This window comes from Papio anubis, chromosome 15, assembly GCF_008728515.1.
Source record: "Papio anubis isolate 15944 chromosome 15, Panubis1.0, whole genome shotgun sequence".
NCBI classification, from domain to species: Eukaryota; Metazoa; Chordata; class Mammalia; order Primates; family Cercopithecidae; genus Papio; species Papio anubis.
The window spans coordinates 22,958,579-22,981,094 of record NC_044990.1 but is presented as its reverse complement, the minus strand read 5'-3'; the positions used below and the strand labels follow the sequence as shown (position 1 = coordinate 22,981,094).

Sequence of the window (22,516 nt, the reverse complement as noted above, 5' to 3'; positions counted from 1 at the left end):
AATTTTATAGAGATGAAGTCTTGCTATGTTGCCCAGGCTGGTCTGGAATTCCTGGCCTGCAACAATCCTCCCACCTTGGCATCCCAAAGTGCTGGAATTATAGGCATGAGCCAGTGTACTCAGCCTTGCTTATTTTTCTAGTGGTTTATTTGTCTTTTTTTATTATTGATTTTAAGACTTGTTTTAATATTTATAAAATGAGCTCTTTGATGTTTAACAAATATCTCTTCTCCCCGTGTGAATTAAATTTTCTCTTATTGATGTCTTTTAATAACCATAAATTCCTAATTTTGATGTAGTTAACTTTGTTTAGCTTTTCCTTTATAGTTAGTGTTTTTGTATCCTGTTTAAAAAATCTTTGCCTATTCCCAAAGTATTCTCCTACTTATCTTCTAGAAACAGTTTTACCTTTCACAGTTAGAGCTATAATTCTTCTGAATTTTTTTTTTTTCACGAAATGAGGTAAGGCTCAAAAGTAATTTTTTCCCCATGTGGATACGTAATTGACTCAGCACCAATATTTGAAAAGACTTTCTTTTTTTGCAGTGCTGCTTTTGTCATAAATCCATATATTTAGGGTTAATTTCATTTCTGCATTCTGTTCTTTTAATGGAATATTGCTTTGCTGACAAGTTTTGGTATCTCGGAAGGTTTCTTCACTTTCTTCTTTAAGATGCTATTGTGGGGTCTTCCATATAAATTTTATGGTTCCTCATAAAACCATTTTGGGATTTTGGTGACTACCGTTGGATTTAAGAATACTGCTGAATCTACAGATGAATTTGGGGGTTTTCGATATTGAATTTCTGTGTTTATTTCAGTCTCTTTAATATAGCTCAATAAAATTCTATGTATCCTTTGTTAAGTTCTAGGTGTTTTATGTTTTTGTTTCTTTTGTAAATGGTATCTTTTTGAAAATTACATTTTCTAAGTGTTGATATATGCAGAATTCAATTAGTCATTTTGCTAAACCTTCTTATTGATTCTAACAGATTCTTTATATATTGTTTTTCTGTGTAGATAACCATAGCATCTGAGAATAATGACAGCTTTGTTTCTTCTTTTCCAATATTGGTTCTTTCTGTTCTTTTTTCTTGTTTTACTGAACTGATTAGGATAGAACTATCCAATGGAAATATAATGTTAGCCTTATGTATAATTTAAAAATGGCTAGTGGTCACAGTAAAAAAAAAAAAAAAAAAGAGGTGAAGTTAGTTTTAATAATTTGCTTTATTTTATTTAACTCAACATTGTCATTTCAGTAGGTAATCAAAATTAATGAGATATTTTACTTTTGGGGGGGGTACTAAATCTTAAAAAGCTGGTGTGTATTTTGCACTTACAGCACATCTCAGTTTTTTACTAGCTGTATTTCCAGGGCTCAGAGCTATGTGTGTATGGCTAGTCGCTATTGTATTAGACAATGCAGGACTTCAGTTTCCAGTAGAGTGCTGATACTGCACATACTTGTTACTCATTTTGAAACAAATACTTCTGACATTTGACCATTAAAAAGGATGTGTTCTGTAGATTTTAGTAGATATCTTTTATGTTATTAAAGAAGTTTCTTTTTTTTTCTTTCGAGACAGAGTCTTGATCTGTTGCCCAGGCTGGAGTGCAGTGGCATGATCTCAACTCACTGCAACCTCCATCTCCCAGGCTCAAGCAACTCTCAAGCCTCCCAAATAACTGGGATTACAGGCGTGTACCACTATGCCCAGCTAACTTTTGTATTTTTAGTAGAGAGGGGGTTTTGCCCTGTTGGCCAGGCTGGTCTCGAACTCCTGGCCTGAAGTGATCCACCTGCCTTGGCTTCCCAGAGTGCTGGGATTACAAGTGTGAGCTACCACGCCTGGCCGAGAAGTGTTTTTATATGTTTAGTGTACTATGTTTTCTTCTTAACAAGAAATTTATTTATCAATTTTTTTAACCTCTTGAAGTGATCGTTCTTGATTTTCTAATGGTAAGCTACTCTTGGATTGCTGGGATAAAGTCAACTTGGTCCTGATATCTCTTTATTCACTATTAGATTTGTTTCAATTTTGTTTTTAAGAATTTTTGCATTGTTCATAGAAGAAATGACTGGTACTTTCTTTTTCTTTTTTCTTTTTTCTTTCTTTTTTTTTTGAGACGGAGTCTTGCTCTGTTGCCCAGGCTGGAGTGCAATGGCATGATTTCGGCTCACTGCATCCTCCGCCTCCCAGGTTCAAGTGATTCTCCTGCCTCAGCCTCCTGAGTAGCTGGAATTACAGGCATGCATCACCACACCCGGCTAATTTTTGTATTTTTAGTAGAGATGGGATTTTGCCGTGTTGGACAGGCTGGTCTTGAACTCCTGACCTCCGGTGTTCCACCTGCCTCGGCCTCCCAAAGTGCCAGGATTACAGGTGTGAGCCACCGCACCTGGCCAGTAATTTCTTTTTTTAACTAAGCTTTTCTGATTTTGGTTTAAAGCTTTTACTAGCCTCTTAAAATAAGCTGGTGAGTAAATAATTTTATATATATGTAAAATCTCTAGAGAAGTTTTTATACAAGAGTTTCATCTTCTGTTACTTGGCAGTTTGGTAGATGGTAGAAACTTTGCATTTAAAACCTTACAGGTATTTTTTTTTTATGTATTTCCTAAGTTTATAATACTCTACCTTATTGTAAGCATTTACAATAATGTAAGCATTTAAGCTATACAATTCCTTCTGACTACATTCATAGCATATTTTAGAAATCTGCATTTCTTTTTCATTCTAAGCGTCTTAAATTTCTATTAAGATTTATTTTTTGATCCACATATTTAAAGTGCTTTGAAATTATCCAGTGTAGGTGCTTTTATGCTTTGTCATTTTGTTAGTGAATTACACATTAATTAACTGCATAGTGTTCGGCAAACATAGTTGTACGAACTGATTCTTTTAAATGTATTTGGTCTTGCTGTATGGTTTAGCACATGAATAGTTTATATAGATCGTCCATGTATGCCTATAATTCTTTAATTCTGAGGCTGAGGATTCTCTGTATGTCCATTCAGTCAAGCTTTTAAATTGCTTTAATTAGATCTTTAGTATCTTAACTGATTTTGTCTGCTAGACCTAACAATAATACAGAGATTATTTGATACTTAGAGTTCTATCAAATTTTGCTTTGTCTATTTATATGTATTCAGTGCATATAAGTTTAGAATTCTTATATCTTCTTGGTGCATTGAAGCTGTTATGTCATGATTCTCTTTAACCCTAATGATGCATTTTGCTTAGATTTATTTTGTCTTACATAACAAGGTTATTACATCTTTCTTTGGTTAATGTTGCCAATGGTATCTTTTTTTCTACTTCCACTTTCCATTGTTTAGCATTTGCATGCCCTTATATTTTAGTGTGTTTCTTGTAAATATCATATAGTGGATTTTTTTTTGTGGGGGTGACATTTAAAATATTCGGTGAGTCTTGTCTGTTTATATTTATTTTGATTATGGATCTGAATTTCTTTATTCTATCCCTGTGCTTCCTGTTTGTCCTGCTTTTTCTATGCTTTGCCCTCCATTCTTGCCTTATTTTTTTAGATTAAGATTTTTGTTTTGGTTTATTTACATTTTCTTTTTCACCTTTTCTGGTTGGGGAGCTATGTATTTTATTAATGTTCCCTTAGTTTATACTTTTGTCTAATCCATCTAACAAAATCTAAAATTAATCCAGATCTTAAAACCTATCCCCCTTGAAAAAACACAGAAGCCTTACAGCAGTTTAACACTAATTACCCTAACCTTACCCACTACCTACAATTTATATGATATTCTTATCCATAATTTTAACTTTTTAAAAAATAATTCTACAAATTTGACATTATTTTATATAGTTAATGTTTGTTTAGATTGGCCCTTGCATTTGCCAGTTTCTTTGCATACTATTCTTTCTTGTAACTCAGACCTTTCTAATGGAGTATTTTTCTTCTTCCTAAAGAATATTTTTTTGGGAGTTCCTTTAGTGAATGTCAAGTGGTGGTAAACTTTTATGTTTATCTGAAAAATGCCTTTATTTTATTCTAGTTCTAGAAATATCTGGGTACCCATTTCCAGGTTATTCTAGTCATCGGTTCTCTCTGAACTAGTAGGACATTTTTGAAATGTCTTTCTAATGAGAAGGGTAATCTAGAGGTCTAATATTTGTTATGTATGGGATTAATTTAAAAATCTTACTGAAAACGCTTTTAATAACCTTGTACAAAGTTTTTGTTACACTGAAAGAACTGCTATACATTTAAAGACTGAAATATGACTAAAAACTTTCCATACACACATGATGATTGCTTTTAGGTTTGTAGCTGGAGTCACTATTTATAGGGCCTATTGTTTGTGGCTTTGAGTTTCATTTACTTATACTAAGCACTCATTTTTCAGAAAACTTGTGTTTTGTTAGTTCTTGGTGATGGAGGGCAGCGTGCATTCTGTTCTTTAAAACTCTTTTCTAACTATTGTCTTGATTGGAGTCAGCTTAAGTGGATATGTACTATTATTGCTGCCTGCTCCTTATTGCTTCTATAATATGGTAAAAGAAAGAGGATGGACTCCAGTACTCATTGACTCTTTATGTGTCACTCATCTTACATACTGTACATATCTATTTTTTTTTTTTTTTTTAGTTCTCACTACATATAATCCCACCTTACTTTCATTTTGTAAATGAGGAAATTGAGTTTGAAAGTTAAATGACCTCCTGAGTTATACAAGTGTACAAGTGTTGGGACTAGGAGTCAAAACACAGATGCTCATGTATTTTCTACAATTCCAGTGTTATGAGTTAAAATATCTTCTGGTAATCAGTCCTTTATATGCAGCCCAGTAGGCAGATGGGATACTCACCTGTGTGACTTGAGGTTCGATGTGGGAAACAGCCTGTCAACTAATGATACTGCTGTACTATTATTCTGTGGTGCTGCATATGTACTATTATTCTGTGGTGTGGCCTATAATTAGATTTACTTCTAGGGTTTGAGTTGGGCCATAAATTGTTAAATATGTTTATCATGAATATTAGTTGTACCTTTAATAATTTCCATCATTTCCTGCCTTCTCCAACCGTATCTCCCATTCTAGACTAACATGATAATAATACACAGCTATGCATTTTTCCTCTTCCAGACTAAGTAAAGTAACGTGTATTTATGTGCTCACATTCAGAGACATTATTTACCTCTGAATTGGGAAGCACTATTATTTATAAAGTATATAGGATGGGCTAGTATGGGAAGGGAGGAAGGACTGTGTTCCCTTGCTTGTCAACAAGAAATTAGTATATTCTTCATAGCTTTAAAGGGTTTTACAGTAAGAAATGGAAATCTTGTTACTGTAGAGACTAGAGATTTTCGAGGGTTTTTTTTTTTTTTTTTAGCATTCCCATAGTTGAACTGTAGACATAATTTCAAACTCTTAGGCTACTCAAACCTCAAAACATTCAGATACTTTTTGTTTTGAGGGTTTTTAAAAAACTTGTTCCTACTCTTCTCAATTTCAAACTTTGTGATAGTATGTATGTCTGTTTTATTTGTTAGCAAATTTTGTAACTTTTTATTCTGTTTAATGCTTTTAAAAAGGGCCAAGATTCGTGTATACCTGTGTGTTCAGCTTAAGAAAAATTAGGTTAGAAATGAAATTATATGGAATATTATATGAATAAAATTGTACTTAAGAGCCCTGGTTGCATTTGTAAAAATATCCTAGAAGGATAAATGGACCATTTTTAAATAAAAAGGATACGTTGTGTTAGCGCCATCTACTGTTAGGTCAGAATAATTACTTCCTGGTGTACATTTGGATTTTTTCCAGTGGCATATTCCAAGTCTGTCATCTTTCTGCAGGTCCTTTAACTTAGTTGACCAGTCTGTAGAATGTGGGCGTTTCGGGTTATTCAAATAATATCCTGTCTATGTTCAGGGTCGGCCAATTTTTGTAGATGTTGTTTCATAATTAATTTTTTCTTTGAGACTAAGTCTCGCTCTGTTGCCCAGGCTGGAGTGCAGTGGCGCGATCTCAGCTCACTGCAAGCTCCGCCTCCCGGGTTCACGTCATTCTCCTGCCTCAACCTGTAGCTGGGGCTACAGGAGCCTGCCACCACGCCCGGATAATTTTTTTTTTTTCTTTTTTTTTCTTTTTTTTCTTTTGGTATTTTTAGTAGAGACGGGGTTTCACCGTGTTAGCCAGGATGGTCTCTATCTCCTGACCTCATGATCCACCCGCCTCGGCCTCCCAACCTGCTGGGATTACAGGCTTGAGCCACCACGCCCGGCCCATAATTATTGTTAAAGTAGCAACGGCAAATTTCCTACAATTTTCTTGATAGTTCATGATTTTAAAATAAAGCTAGCTGATTGTGCTAGCTTTTTACAAAGCATCCTTGTTTTAAAATTTGCTAATTGATAATTGTTATAAAGACTGAGAGATTAAAATTGAACATCGAATTGGTAGCTGAAAGACTGTCTAGAGAAAGCTATATCTCAGTATGTTGCTTGTTAATTCATTGAATGTCTAACTCTGTATCGTACACTATTGAGTGCATTGGTAATTTAGGGGAAAACCTATATCTAAATAATAGATATAGGTTTTTTCTTTTTTCTTTTTTTAATTTCTTAATGGAAATAATATTACAAAAATAGTTTTATATAATGTACTGATTAGGAATATAAGCTTTACAGTTAGACTCTCTTGAGTTTAAATACTGGCTTTAGCACTTGTTGCATTTGTGATCTTGGGATACTTGTGAAGTATAACTGTTATCTTTCTAAGGCGCTTGGAGTAACATCTGGCATGTTAGTAAGCACTCAATGAATGTTAGTTGCTATCATTAATATTTCAATCATTGTTTACATATCCAAAGTGAACATAATGTTTCAGTAACTATATTTTTAACTTAGTGACTAATAACTTCTTTGGTAAAGAAACCTATAATATTTGACATAAAATATGTAGCTTAAGAATATAAACGTTCAAAATGTTTACTGTTTGTTTCTGCATATCATTTAGAGTAAAGGGTAGTATGGTAGAGCAGAAACAACAAAGTTGAGTCTTCAGTCTCAGCTCTGTCAGTTTCTAGCAGTGTAACTTGAGGTTAATTATTTAACCTCCCTACTGGGTTTTTTGTTGTTGTTTTGTTTTGAGATGGAGTCTCACTCTGTTGCCCAGGCTGGAGTGCAGTGGCGTGATCTTGGCTCACTGCAGCCCCTGCCTCCCAGGTTCAAGCGATCCTCCGGCCTCAGCCTTCTGAGGAACTGGGATTACAGGCGTGTGCCACCATGCCTGGCTAATTTTTTTTTGTATTTTTAGTAGAGATGGGGTTTTGCCATATTGGCCAGACTGGTCTCGAACTCCTGGCCTCAGGTGATCCACTTGCCTCAACCTCCCGAAGTGTCTGGATTTATAGGCGTGAGCCACTGCGCCTGGCTAACCTCTCTAAAGCTCAGCTCTTTGCCTGAAAATGAGTTGTTTTGAGGGTTAAATTATATGATGTATGTATAAAGTCATTCTTGGCACTTAGTAGAGTAACAGCATAAATGTTAATTATTTCATAACATACTGCAAATTTACTAACATGCACGTGTTTCTATAATTTTGCTTTCTATTACTTATACTAAAATTAAAAGATATTAGGCACCCTTTACATTTGAAGGGCTGATGGAGTTTGAGAAGGAACAAAGGAATTGTGACATCTTAAGAAGTATAATTGAAGATGGAATATAAACTTGAAGGTTCTTTTTTTGACTGGGAATAATGGTTCAGTCAGTAATATTTGTATGTGATTGCTCAGTATACAGAATTTTTTTTTTTAATTCAAAGGAGGAATGCTTTCTACACTGGACCCAATTCCACGTCCCCCGCCGACTTTGTTATTATTGCTATAATTTTTTCGGTAGTGTGGCCTATTGCACATTCTAGGAGGACATAAAGAGGATTAAATCTACTTGTGGATTATTAGAAATATTTGTTGATTTCATGTTATCTACCCCAGCATCATGGACCACAGCTGTAGATCTATCCAGCCTTCAGGGTGGGTGGAGTTAGGTGGGCTGTGTTGGTAGATGATCAGCACCAAGTACTGTTCCTGAGCATCGTCGATGCTTGTAAATATTTGAATGAACAAATGAAAGTGTCTGCATCATGGTTATTACACTGACTGAGGCTAGTGTTCTCATCACACACTAATTTAAATTTCTATGTCAAATGGTAAATAGCTCATTCCTTCCTGAGTTCTCTGGGACTTTGCTTCATCAGGATATATCATCTGTTGTTTAACCTTTTCCACTTTATTGACAACCTAAGTGAACCAGAACCACCCTCCCCTCGCCAGTTACCTGTCTTCCTCATTACGCATTCATCTACACTGCTGTGGTGTGGCTGTTCCTTTTTCCTTACCACCTCCCACACCAAGCTTTTTCTGCAGATGTCACCAATGACTTCCTAACTGCAAAGTTTCAAGTCCCAAGGAGCCCATTTCCATCCTTCTTGTCTCATTTGATCTCTCTGTATCTTTGGCATTGCTGCCTGTTACTTCCTGAAGTGCTCCTCTGTCGGCTCCAGTGCACCAGTCTCTCCTGGTTCTCCTTCTATTGCTTGGCCTTCTCCTTTTCAGTCTCATTTACTGTTTGTTTGGATTCTCTCCCCCACTCTCTTAAACATTGATGTTTCCCTAGGTTCTGTTGCTTGGCCTTCCTTCTTTTTACCGTAGGTTTTCTTTGTACTCCAGCGACCCTACCCTTATCCTGATAATTGGGTGCCTCCACTTGAGATTTATCTGTGGAACCCAATTCAGCCACTGATAACACAAGGGGAAAAGGTTGTAGGCGGCAGCCCCCCATAATCTCTATCACCTGTTACGCATGAAAGCTTCACTGAGTAAGCATACAATCTATGTAAAACAAACAACCAAAAAACAAACATTTATGTAAAAGGAGTGTGGTTAGTATGGAAACTTGGCCTCAAGAAGTGTCTTCTAACCCCTGTCCCTGGACTCCTTTGTAGAAATTCTGGAGCTGCCTGGAGTGTCTTCAGTTTCCCTGCACACATATCTACTTGGATGTCTCCTCCAAGCAGCCTCTTATTTATTCTTGTTTTCATATAATCCACCCCTCCTGTATTCTCTCAGAGTTACTAGTACCAACATGTACTCTACCTTAAGCCCAAACCCTGCATCATCCTAAATTCTACTTTATTCTCAACAGCTGGTCCTGGGACGGCTGCTGCCTTAATCGCTCATCTGTGAGAGAATTTCCTATATTATAATTATTTGATTCATGTCCATTTCTTTCATTAGAATCTTTATGTCCCAGGTACCTACAATTTTTATAGTGTTGTGGTCAACTAATATTTTATATGTAAAAATGAATTTATTAGCAATCACTAATTCCCAAGGAATTAATAGCATTACCCTGTTGTCTTAAAAAAATGCCCAAACCATAAAACAATTGATTTTCCAATCTTAATTTGTTAATGTTAATGAATGTTAAATTAATGCTGTATTAAAAGGAAATACTTTTAAGATCTTTGTCTTTTACGGTTGTTCAGTGTAAAGGAAAGTTTTTTTACGTACTGTTGATACATTTTGGAACTTGTACACATCTTATATATTCAGTTTAAAAAAAGATCCAAACTTATCAGTCTTGTTATGAACCCTATTTTTCAAATTTAATGTTTCTCAGTATTTATTTATTGAATGCTCTCAAATGGTGGCTTAATAATTTCATGTTTGTTAAATACAGAGCTGTGTCTTCCATTTGCTATTTTTGAAATAAAATTTTCACTTTATACAGCAGTCCTTGATATGGCCAGCCTAGAATCATAGACTTTTTCCATTTTAGTCCTAAATAAATAAGAGGATGGTGTGCTGTAGATTCTGAATAGTAACAACCTATTTACCTGATTTTTCATTGGTTTGAGTATTTGATACAGAGAAATTGAAGCTTAAACTTTTATCTAATCTTGTTTTAACCTTCTGAGAAGACTGTGTGTCCTTAATGACTCAGATTTAGCATATGGCTGATGAGTTGTCTCAGTTGGTGGCCAGTACTTATTTTTTGTCTTATTAGGTTGAAAGCTATGTCTTCTTAAGAATGCTGGTGTATGTGGTTGGTAACAGCTTGCCATTTTTGTTTAGTTGCTTTTACTTTCCTGAAATCCGGCAAGCCAGATAATTAAGTTTTAAGGATTATACAATATACAAGTCAATAATTTTCTAACATGATCTTAAAAGCAGAGTATATTGCTTTGGTGCAGTAGCTTTATGAGAGCTTTTTGAACTGTTTAGAGCAGGGGCGTCCAATCTTTTGGTTTCTCTGGGTCACACTGGAAGAAGAATTGTCTTGGGCCACACATAAAATACACTAACACTAATGATGACTGGTGAGCTCTAAATAAATAAATAAATAAATAAATAATCACAGAAAAATCTCATAGCGTTTTAAGAAAGTTCGCGAATTTGTGTTGGGCCACATTCAAAGCTGTCCTGGGCCGTGCCTGTGGGTTGGGCAAGCTTGGTGTAGAGGCTGGTTTTGATTCTTCGAGTTTCTAGACTGTGTACTAAAGGTTAGGGTTGCTGACTCTAGATACACAGATGCATTTCCCATTCATAGTTAGCCTAGTTCTGGTGTTTTTTAGAATCAGTCACTCTTGTGTAGTTTATTTCATTGGATCTGCGCATAGAGCCATCTAGGACCAAGTAAGAGAGCTTAATATTTTTTCACTCAGTAATATTCAGAGACCCATAATCTTTGATGATGGAGGATAGAGAACGTGACAGTACCTGTGTGTTTGTTTATATACAGACATAGCAAAAATTGATTAATCTTGTTTCTTTTGGTTCACTGCCAGAAATCCCTACCTGGTGCTGTTTATAAAGACAATTAGTGTCCATGTGTGCATACTGGGCTGTCTTGATGGGTGGAGTCCATAGTAGGAAAACCAGATACCGTGGTAGAGTGTGGGAAACTAATCATGAGTTTTCCATAAATAGTTTGATGTTGGCTTATGTTTTGGAATGTGGTGTAAATTTACTATCATTGGCTCATTTTAATTATGTAAAGAATTGCTATACATGAAAAATGTGAAAAAATTCAAATACCCCGTTATTTTACCTTCCCCCGCCCCAAATTTTGAGCTTCTTATTTATTTTATTCTTTGTAGAAACAATAAAGCATATACACTCTGGCATCAGACTCCCAGGTTCCAAGCCTGACAAAAAAGTATTAACTTATGCCTACGAACTTGGGCATGTTATTTAGTCTTTCCGTGTCTCAGTTTTTCTGCCTATAAAATGGTAAAACAGAGTTAGAGTTATGAGGATTACATGAGGTAATATACGTATAAAGTACTTAAGTACTTAGTGTGTGGAGTTCACACACTAATTATCAGTTACTAATTGGTAATATTATTCTACATGCATTATTTTTTCTGTATAAAACATACAGAAATGTAAGAAAATTTTAAATGTGAGTAAATTTTAGTATTTCTTGTAACTTAAGGCTTGCAGAATTTTCTGGCATCTCTAAGAGAATGTTGTGTTTTAACTGTTTAAGTAATTTAAAAATAGTTCTGGTTTTAAATTTTCTCCTAGTTTTCCCAAGGAATCTGTAGAAATTATTTTACTTTATTATTATTATTATTATACTTATTATTTTACTATTTACTTTTTATATAAGGAATTTACTTTAAAATAGTGTTAATATTTCTGTATTCTTCATGGTCTCTTCTTTTGTCTCCTAAGGAGTAATATTTAAATCTATTAGCAGGCCGGGCGTGGTGGCTCACGCCTGTAATCACAGCATTTTGGGAGGCCAAGGTGGGCGGATCACTAGGTCAGGAGTTTGAGACCAGCCTGGCCAACAAGGCAAAACCCCATCTCTACTAAAAATACAAAAGTTAGCCAGGCGTGGTGGCATGCGACTGTGATCCCAGCTACTCAGGAGGCTGAGCCAGGAGAATCACTTGAGCCCAGGAGGCGGAAGTTGCAGTGAGCTGAGATCACACCGCTGCACTCCAGCCTGGGCAACAGAGCAAGACTCCATCGCAAAAAAAAAAAAAAAAAAAAAAAAAAATCTATGAGCACATTTGATAGGGAAACCTCACATGATCTAAGGGTTCATGCAAGGCTCACTTCAGGAAGGAACTTCCTAAGATCCAAAGAGTGATCAGAGTTATTAACTAGAAAAGGTGTGACATGGAAGGACATGCCTTTCATACAGAATTAGACCTTTAAGTGCCCAGAGATGGAAGGCACCATTATTATATATAAATAATATCTATTGTTTCAGGAAGAATAATGGATTCTTATTTTTGTAGTGATTGTATTTTATTGTTAAATATATTCCATCTGCAGCAATCTTTAAATTTTTAAAATCAATCAGTGACTAGGATAGTCTGATACAGTCTTAGTAAAATCTTTGTTTAAGAAAATATAGGCCGGGTTGGCCAGGCACGGTGGCTCACGCCTGTAATCCCAGCACTTTGGGAGGCCAAGGCAGGTGGATCACTTGAGGCCAGGAGTTGGAGACCAGCCTGGCCAACATGGTGAAACCCTGTCTCTACTAAAAATACAAAAATTAGCCAGCTACTTGGCAGGCTGAGACACGAGAATCACTTGAACCTGGGAGGTGGAGATTGCAGTTAGCTAAGATCGTGCCACTGTACTCCAGCCTGGGCAAGAGAGCAAAACTCTGCTCAAATTTAAAAAAAAAAAAACAATGTACAAGCCAGGCATGGCAACTCGTGCCTATAATCCCAGCACTTTGGGAGGCTGAAGCAGGAGGATTGCTTGAGACCAGGAGTTTTGAGACCGGCCTGGGCAGCATATCAAGACCCCCATCTCTACAAAAAATAAAAAAATTGGTGGCATGCACCAGTAGTCCTAGCTACTTGGACTGCTGAGGCAGGAGGATCACATGAGCCCAGGAGGCTGAGGCTGCAGTGAGCCATGATCATGCCGCTGTACTCTAGCCTGAGTGACAGAGCAAGACCCTGTCTCTAAAAGAAAAAGAAAATATAAAAAGAAATTTGATTTTTAATGTAGATTGTAATTACTAACTATAGAAAACAGCCGTCATAAAATTTCCCTTTGACACATAATTGACTATGATTTTTAAATTAAAGGTTGACTTCAAGCATAAGATTTATTTTTCATAATTCAAGGGTCAGATCGTGCAGTTTATGAATACTCTTGATAACTTTCTTTTTTTAAAATAGAGCATATCATCCCTGGTTTTGTATATTGATACTTTTTATTAGATGATAACAAAAAGAAAAAAATCACTTCATTAGTTATTCTGTTTATTTCAAGTACAAATAATTTATATAATTGTTGACTGATACAGTACTAATGATTCTGTTTTATAATAAACATAATGAATTTTTTATATTTAAATTCCTGGGTACAGCACAAGTTTCCCTACAGTTTGTATATAGCTTATATAACTATTAAAGTAGAAAGTTGGATAGACTGGGAGTAATACTTAATTTATGTATTATGTCAGTAATCACATCTCAGCTAATACTTGAAAACTCTATATCCCTTAAGATGTCAACAGTTTTCATTAGAATATTAGTTTTTATTAATTATAATCCATGTAACCCCCACCTAATGTGGGATACCAGTGCCTCTTCCAGATAGTTTTTGGAGTCCCCAGAGTATATCATATGGGTTCATGCAGATGTCTGGGTGTCAACCACATGGCATTAATTTTAATTTTTTTCTTCTGGCCATGTGCTAACAGTGCACATGTCATGTTCACTGGAGACTGCCACTTTTGTTGGGCTTTGTTGTTGATCTTTCCTTAGAGGGACTGTCTGAGCTGGATCACTTAGTGCTTTTTAGGACTTTTTGGTGGCACTGTCTAGTCTGGGAGTTTTATTTGAGGAAAGATTTTTCACTATTATATTGATTTAATTTTATATGATGGCAATATAGGACTATTCAGATTTTATATCTCTTTGTTTCAGTAAGTTGTATTTTTTCTATTTGACCATTTAATCTATGTCTCTTAAATTATGGTTATATATATTTTTTTCAATCCTGATATTGCTTATTTCTGCCTTCTCTTTTTTCTGGATTAAATTATACTGGAGGCTTGCCAGTTTATGATCTTTTTCATACAACCACGTTTTGGCTTTGTTGATCTTCTAATATATGCTTGTTTTCTGTTTCAGTAGTTTTTGCTGTTGTCTTTATCGCCTTTCTTGAATTTTTTTGTTTTTTGCTTTTATTTTATTTCACCTCCCTCCCCTGACCAGCCCACCCTACCAGTTTCCTTGAAATCCTTATCCCAATAATCTTTAGCCTTTATTCTAATGTTCAAGACTATACATTTCCCGTAAGTGCAACTTTAGATGCATCCTACAGTTTTGATATATACTACATTTGTCATTGTTCATTTCATTCTTATAATTAAAAAAAAAAAAAACTAGTTTTGTGATGTTGCACCCTTTGGATTATCTTTTTCTATTACAAAATTTCTTTTAATTTTCTAAAGTTTATTTTTTTAAAAAGATCCAACTTGTATATTTTCCTTACTAGTTATACACATTTTCCATCTCATGATTTATACCATTCTGCTTTTATTTAATTCCTTTCACTTGTTTTTTTGGTTGATTTTATCCTTCTCTTGTCTACCTTCTGGAACAACGTTGCAGACTGTTTAAATAATAGAAAAACAAATAAAGAATTGTAGATTTCTTTTTGTTTCCCGCCCCTTCCCCACCTCTGCTCCAATAAGATAGTATATTTCTAGGGCTAGAGTAAAATATCTAAGATATAAATTGCAGGAAGTACGATGAGGCCTTATTGTACTGGGAATGAAAAAGTTGTCAGACATCTCATTTCTACATTTCTGAGACTTCCTGATACCTGCTTGCCTGGGTTTTGGTTTGCTTGTCTAGTTAGTTTTTCTTCCCTTTCCTCTCCCTCCCTCCTTTCACTCTCCTCCCGTCCTCCTTCCCCTACCTCCCTTTCTTCATCTCCTCTCCCTCCTTCCTCCTTCTTCCCTCCATTCCTATTTTTATCCCTTCCTTCATCCTTTCTTTTCTTCCTCTCCTTCCTTCCATTCTTGCGTCCTTATTGTTTTTTCACCCCGACATAAGTGTTTCAAAAGTTGGGAAAACCCTCACTAGATCTTCCTGATTTTGGGATCAAGACAAAATGATCTGTAGAGGTCATATGTCATTAACTTGTCGCACTCTCAGAAAACCTAAAGAAAATCACCCATGCCTTTTAAAATGCTGAAAACATAACAAATCACTATATTCATAGTATTTTTGTTCTCTTTGAAGTGATGAGTCATCATAAATAAATTGGACCACTGCCCCTTTAAGTAGAAACTGCCTTAGGGGACCGATGGAACTTTGGGGCTACTTCCTGAAGCACTTGTTGGTCCACCAGGAGTGTCAGTTGGGCCTGGGTGAGAAGAGAGGCCCAAGAAAGCCACCATTGTCTGTAGCGTGAAGCTTTTCCTATAGTCTAGTGATAATCCTGCTGTGAGTACTTCACTGTCATTCAAATAATTGCGGAAGGAATTGTCTCTCAGTTGTCCTAAGGCCTGCCTAGTACCTTGAAAGGCAGTTGGTTTCTCAATACCCATTTTGGAGGGTGAAATTAGGTTCAGTTCAGCCATTTTAGTTTTTTTGCTTTGTTTTTCCTAGCTAGAAAAATTTTAAAGCTATTTTAAAAATCCCTTGGAGGATTATTTGGAGATCATGATAGAAATTTTTTCCTTTACTGGTTAACTGAGATGAATTATATAGTCCTTTTTTAGCTTAAGATCTTTAAACATTTAGTTGCATAACAGCTTTTCAATTTGTTCGATTCCTCAGTTGAAGCCATTACGAATTGACTTAAAATTGTAAAAGACTGAGTATTATATTGAGCCTTTCTATCAGAAAACATTAGCTTAGTTAGTCTATAATTAAAGATGATGTTAGCTGTACTTTAGTTTGTCTTAGGAATAGAGGTCCTTAAATTATATGTAAACCATCAGTTGCATGGTTCTTTTGAAATGTGGATTTTTCTGAATGCTTAATAAAGCTGACCTGACTCTAGCTTAATGATTTAAAAATATATACATCTATGCTAAATATATACACATAGACATACATACATATGCACTGCTTCTACTGTTTCTGTAACTTAAACTGATTTGCATGCTGACAAAATTACTCATCCAGTTGTACAGTTTTATTTTTATTTTTTATTTTTAGAGTCAAAGGTATTGCCCTGTCACCCAGTCTGGGAGTGCAGTGGCATGATCTTGGCTCACTGCACCCTCGACCTCCTGGACTCAAGCAGTCCTCCTGCCTCAGCCTTCCAAGTAGTTGGAACTACAGGTGTGTGCCACCATGCCCGGCTAATTTTTGTATTTTTTGTAGAGATGGGTTTTCACCATGTTTCTCAGGCTGGTCTCAAACTCCTGACCTCAAGTGATCCACCTGACTTGGCCTCCCAGCATGCTGGGATTACAGGCGTGAGCCATTGCGCCTGGCCTCCAGTTGTATAGTTTTAAATGAATGTAAAATACTTGAATGATTGGCAAATTTAATATTATTTAATAAATTTAATATTTTAAATAAATCTAAAAATGCATTAATCAGTTTGAATAAAAGATATACATTGGGTCTGAAATTCCAATTGAGAAATTTTATGCTTAAATAAAAATTCTTGAATCTTAAAGGAGAAATAAGGCTGGGCATGGTGGCTCACACCTGTAATTCCAGCACTTTGGGAGGCCTAGGCAGGAGGATCACTTGAGGTTAGACCAAGACCCACCTGGGCAACATGGCGAAAACCTGTCTCTACGAAAAATATGAAAATTAGCTGTGTGTGGTGGTGTGCACCTGTAGTCCCAGCTACTTGGGAGGTTGAAGTGGAAGGATCAGTTGAGCCTAGGAGGTCGAGCCTGCGGTGAGCTGATATCAAGCCACTGCACTTCAACCTGGGTGACAAAGTGAGACACTGTCTCCAAAAAAAAAAAAAGAAATAAGCTTTTTACCTAAATTAACCCTTGCATATGATGGCAAAATTTTCTAATTCTTTTATCACTAAAAGTTTATCACTAAACTAATTAGTCCATTATTTAAAAATTCAAATTTCTTTTTGATTTATGGGTTTCTGAAGTATTTGTAAACTTTCTAGTAAAATAATCATGAAATTTTAGAGCAAGAAAGGAACTAAAAATAGCATTTCATTACTAATAGTCAAATGATGTTTGTTTTTATAACCATATAGATGTAAATGGAAAGATTGTTTTTTTAAAAGAACATTGAAATAACTTAGATTTTAGTTGTTGATCTTAACAGACAACTGGGAGTTAAGAGTAATTTTTGGCTGGTCTGAAGGGAGTGAGTTATCTCAACTGATTGTTCACAGTCAGTTACAGATTAAACTCCTTGTTTTACTCTTTCCCACTTCTCACTACTACACTTGACTAGTCTTAAAAAAAAAATAAAAATAAAAATAATTTTTAGAACTGACTGTGATGATTTTCAAAAAAAAAGACTTTTTTTTTTTTTTTTTGGAGACAGGGTCTCGCTCTGTTGCCCAGGCTGGAGTGCGGTGGCATGATCTCAGCTCACTGCAACCTCCACCTCCTAGGCTCAGGTGATCCTCCCACCTTAAAGATTTAATTAGAAATTTATTTAATGAAAACTTTGGAAGATACGAGAAATTAAAAGAGAAATGCCTAACAAATCTGTGTACCAAAGGCACGGGATGAAGGATAAAGAAATTATATATCAGATGCACGTGATTGTAATATATATAGATATAGTTTTATATCTGTGTATATTTAAAACATACAGTATATAATGTATATACGGACATGTATATATGTAAATGTGTGTGCTTTTAACTAAAATTATACTTTAATGAATATTTTAAATCTGATAGCATACCCCTACCTGAGAGATACTTTTCTAGAGGAAATTATATCTAATGGCAGGGACATTTAAGAAGAAACCTAAGAAAAGCCATTTATTTTATTAAGAAAGCCGAAAGGGAGAATAGAGTAACTTTAGAAGGGACTGTGACAGAGCTTTCACATATGATGCTTAATTAAAACAATGAAATTTAAAGCAAATCAACTTGCAAATCTTATTTCTTGAATTTTATTTTTTAATTTCTTGTTTTAAACCACATTCTGAAAGCATCTTGAATTTTCTTTAATCTTACATTTTTCTGAGTTTACTTAAGGATTTATAGATAATACTGATATCCTTGTATCTCCTGTAGCCATTTAGTGGATTATTTGGACATTCTAACTTATGGACAGGAAAGATAGAAGATTATTAAAAAATTATTTGCATAATCATTATCCCTGATAAACCTTTTTGTTTTATACTTTTTTCTGTTAATGCCAATCCTGAGTCTTTGTAGCAAGACTTACGCTATAAAAATAAATACTTAGCAAAGTTGTTGATACGGTTTGACCGTGTCACCACCCAGATCTCATCTTGAATTCCCACTTGTTGTGAGAGGGACCTGGTGGGAGGTAATTGAATCATGGGGGCAGGTCTTTCCCCTGCTGTTCTCATGATAGTGAATAAGTCTCATGAGATCTAATGGTTTTAAAAAGAGGAATTCCCCTGCACAAGCTCTCTCTCTTTGCCTGCTGCCATCTATGTAAGACGTGACTTGCTCTTCCTTGACTTTTGTCATAATTGGGCTTCCCCGGCCATGTGGAACTGTGAGTCCAAGTAAACCTCTTTTTCAAATGGCCCAATCTCAGGTCTTTATCTGCAGCATGAAAATGGACTAAAGCAATTATACAATTAGATGTGGAACTTATTTCGAGAACAGTTTGAGGGATAGAAGGTATGTTCAAAAATAAACACCTGAAAACAAAAAAAAATGCCTTTCTTCAAGATTAGGTCGTGGCTCACTGCAGCTTTGACCTCCCAGGCTCAGGCAAAGGCAGTCCTCCCATCTCAACCTCCAGGGTAGCTGGATCTACAGGCACATGCCACCACAACTGAATAACTGTTTGTAGAGCTGGGTTTCACCATGTTGTCCAGGGTGGTCTCAAATTCTTAGACCCAAGTGATCCGCCCACCTCAGCCTCCCGAAGTACTGGGGTTACAGTCGAGGACTGTGCTTTTTCATGTTTCTGTTCTAAGGACCTGGTACACATATATGTGTGTTGTGTGAATGAGTGGGTGAGAGGCGAGACAGAAATCAGATATGTCAGTGGTTATGAGTGTCTGAAGAGTCGATACCAGTGTGCAAGGTAAAACATGCTGGCTTATGTGAAAAAAGAGAAGGAACAATTCTCAAGTTGTGAGATAAAAGAGATGACCAGTACTTGTTAAATAGAAGAATTAATTCAAAGGATGCTGTGTAACAGAAAAATGCCACAGTTTCTCTTTGCATTTGTGGCCCTTCTTTATTCCAGGGGTCACATTCTAAGACTCCCCATGGATGCCTGAAACTGAGGATAGGATCAAAACCAATATTCACTATGTTTTTTCCCTATACATACATACCTGTGGTAAAGCTCAATTTATAAATTAGGCACAGTAAGAGATTAACAACAACAGTAATAAAATAGAACAATTATAACAATATGCCAGCATTACTACTCTTGCACTTTGGGCTATGAAGTAAGATAAGGGTTACTTGAACCCTCCAACCACTTTGACATGCTGACAGTGGATCTGATAACTGAGACAGTTACTGGGTGACAAATGGGCAAGTAGTGTATGCAATGTGGATCTGCTGGACAAAGGGAGGATTTCAGCACGTAATTTAACATTTATGACTTATTTCTGGAATTTTCCACTTAATATTTTTGGAGTATGGGTAACTGAAATCATGGAAAATGAAACCACAGATAAGGGAGGACTCCTGTAATTGGTAGTTTATATTTTCATAGGATAAGCTTTTAATATTTTATTTGTCAAAGGAGACTTAGTCATCACTTAACAGTTTTCTAAAAGTAATTATTGTGGATGATGCTGTGAAACTGCCAGTGGTTCTGTATTTTAATTCACTATTTTAGAACTATTCTCTTATATGTCAATATGATGTTAAGAAACTTAAGTCTATTTAGGTTCATTGAAGAGTCTGAACAATCTAAAAATTGTATGTTTAGTAAAGATACAGAAATTTACCATATTTGATCTCTACTTATAGTTAAAAATTGATCGAGCAATGCTATCTAGTAAAAGTTGTGCAGTTCTATTTATTTAACATTCTGGCTATTTAACTATCAGAAAGAAAAGTGTGATGGTAAGAGTTTATCAAGAGACATCCAAGTGCTACCCAATTGCATTTCCACATCTTACGTTGGAAGAGAGAATTTAGTTTTGATCTGAGAAATAATTTCATTTCAAACAAATTTCAGTGCATTTTAGCTAATGTCAGCATGAATATTTAATATTTTAAAATAACTTTGTTATCTTGATTAATATTTTTTCAAATGAGCACATTTTTTTAAAATTAGAAAATTTATTGTCAAGTGTGAAGTACTTTTGAATAGGTACCACAAGGTGGCAGGATTGTATTTTGTAGATTCCTTTTGCTTTGATAAACCCTTGGTTATCTAAAATCTAATTTTCCAGGTGGTTAGCTATTATGCATTTTATATGCCAGAACTTTTAAATTTTAACTTTTTTGACGGAAAACTAAACTATATTTCTCACTTTCCTGATTTCTTAAGCAGTAGAATATAACAACTGTTGTCAGTGAGCCATTTGAATGTGTTATTGGATGTGATTAAGATGGAGTGGTCAGTAACAGTAGTGTGGGGGGAATAAGGACTGGTCCCAGTAGAGACTCTGGACCTTGACTCTTAAAAGCTGGGTCTGATGTCAACTTGCTTTTTGCTTTATCTACATTTTCTTCCTGTTGGAGGTGAAGTGAATCATGTCAAGTGCCAGGCTCTGGTGTGGTACAACATGGCTACTTTCTGTAAAATTCAATAGCAAATGAAGGCAGACACTGCCTTCTCCCAGCAGCTTTTGTGACACAGGGTATTTGGGGAAGGAAAATAAACTATGAGGCCTTAAAATTTCTTCTTCAAACACCAGTATGGTAAAGGTAGCACCAGACCATGAGGAATGAGTTCTGTAGTTATGGGGAATATTAAAAACAAATCTAACTGCTCATGGAGCAATTTTAAAGACTCTTTCCTATAAAAAATTTTAGACTCTGAGTTGTGCATCATTTGTATGAATGAGATAATATTAATTATAAAGGATGTGGCCAGACACGAATCTGTTTTCCTTTCGAATCCAATTACCTGCTCTGGTAATTGGAGAGCTGTTTCAAGGCAGTTTGAATGTTTATTGGTGAACAAGCAGTGGGTAAAATCTTCATCCTTTGGACTTCTTGGTTTGCTCATTTGTGGATACTGCTTTTTCCAGAACCTTTCTTTCCGTTTCCACAGGCTTCCAGGTCTGGAGTTGTTCTGCGAATCTGTTATAAAAGATTGGACTATGGTGAAGTTTTCTTTCGCATTTGTTCCCTTCATTAATTATTTGCATATTTTTCTAATGTTTTAAAAGATGAATCAATTTAACCTCACATAAGCACAAGAAAGCAACAGTTGAGCCTTATGTTAAGGGGAGAGGAGAGGGCATGGTTTCCAGCAGCAGTCCTTTCTCTGGCTCACTGAAATGTTTATCTACCTGTCTGCCACTTTCTTACTCATATGGATTTTGCATGATGGCTACATAAATCATCAAATTACAGAGGGGTTTTTTCCCCCTCATCTTACATTCAGTCCTCAGGCGGTAATGGAGAACTTTTATAAGAGCTCCAGAGAAGCCACAGGAAATAACTGATAAATTAGTGCCACCTGAAATGGATATTAGGGTATGGTCATTTGACTCTTCTCAGTTCTGCTTGGTAGTAGAACTTTTTTTTTTTTTTTTAACTTCATAGTAGACGAGTAAGTGGAACTCCCATGACTTAAATATATAGATAAATTTCACTAGCTTGTACTTCTAGGATTGGATACATTTTCCTCTTGGCATGGTACTATGTGTTTTCAAGTAAAAATAATACGATTCAAGACTGACAAACTGGCTCAGTGAATTATACAAGATTCGTGCTTTAAAACACAGTCTAAACCCTCCCTGTTGCTTTGGGGCAGAGTTTTTGTGTAACTGGACATCTAAAACTAACTCTGAACCTCAAGATTACCAGAAAGATCAGATGCAAGAGCTTAATTTGTGTTAAGAACATCCTCCTACATATTCTGCCAAAAGTTTAAGAGCTATTAGTAAAAGCAGCTCGTTTGAAGTAGTATGAGATTTGAACATTTTTACTCCAAGATAGCTAGAATTTTATTAAACCGGATTTAAAGAATTAGCCCACAATTTAAATACTTTCTCATTTTAAATGTAGCTTGAGATATATTTGTTTTTCGGAAGGAATTTTGGATTAAAAATGCATTGTATTTGAATTTAGAAAAGGGAAGCCAGAGATGGGTAGGCGGTGGGTAGCTGTAGATCTTGAATGCCCAGCTTATAAAGATTGGGGGCTTATCCTGTAGGTACCCTGTAGTC

General features: G+C 35.7%; 1 protein-coding gene across 3 annotated transcripts in view; it reads left to right on the top strand.

Annotated features, from left to right (window-relative positions):
- The window catches only part of TSC22D1 (TSC22 domain family member 1), a 144,343-nt gene that overhangs the window by 85,573 nt on the left and 36,254 nt on the right, over positions 1 to 22,516 (top strand). Inside the window, exon 1 of one of the 3 annotated variants that reach the window (XM_009191874.4) lies at positions 15,397 to 15,493. The exons of the other annotated variants lie outside the window; for them this stretch is intronic. The gene's annotated coding sequence lies outside the window, so the exon portion shown is untranslated. Of the gene's footprint in view, positions 1 to 15,396; positions 15,494 to 22,516 lie in introns of those variants that run through there. 3 annotated transcript variants of the gene reach the window in all.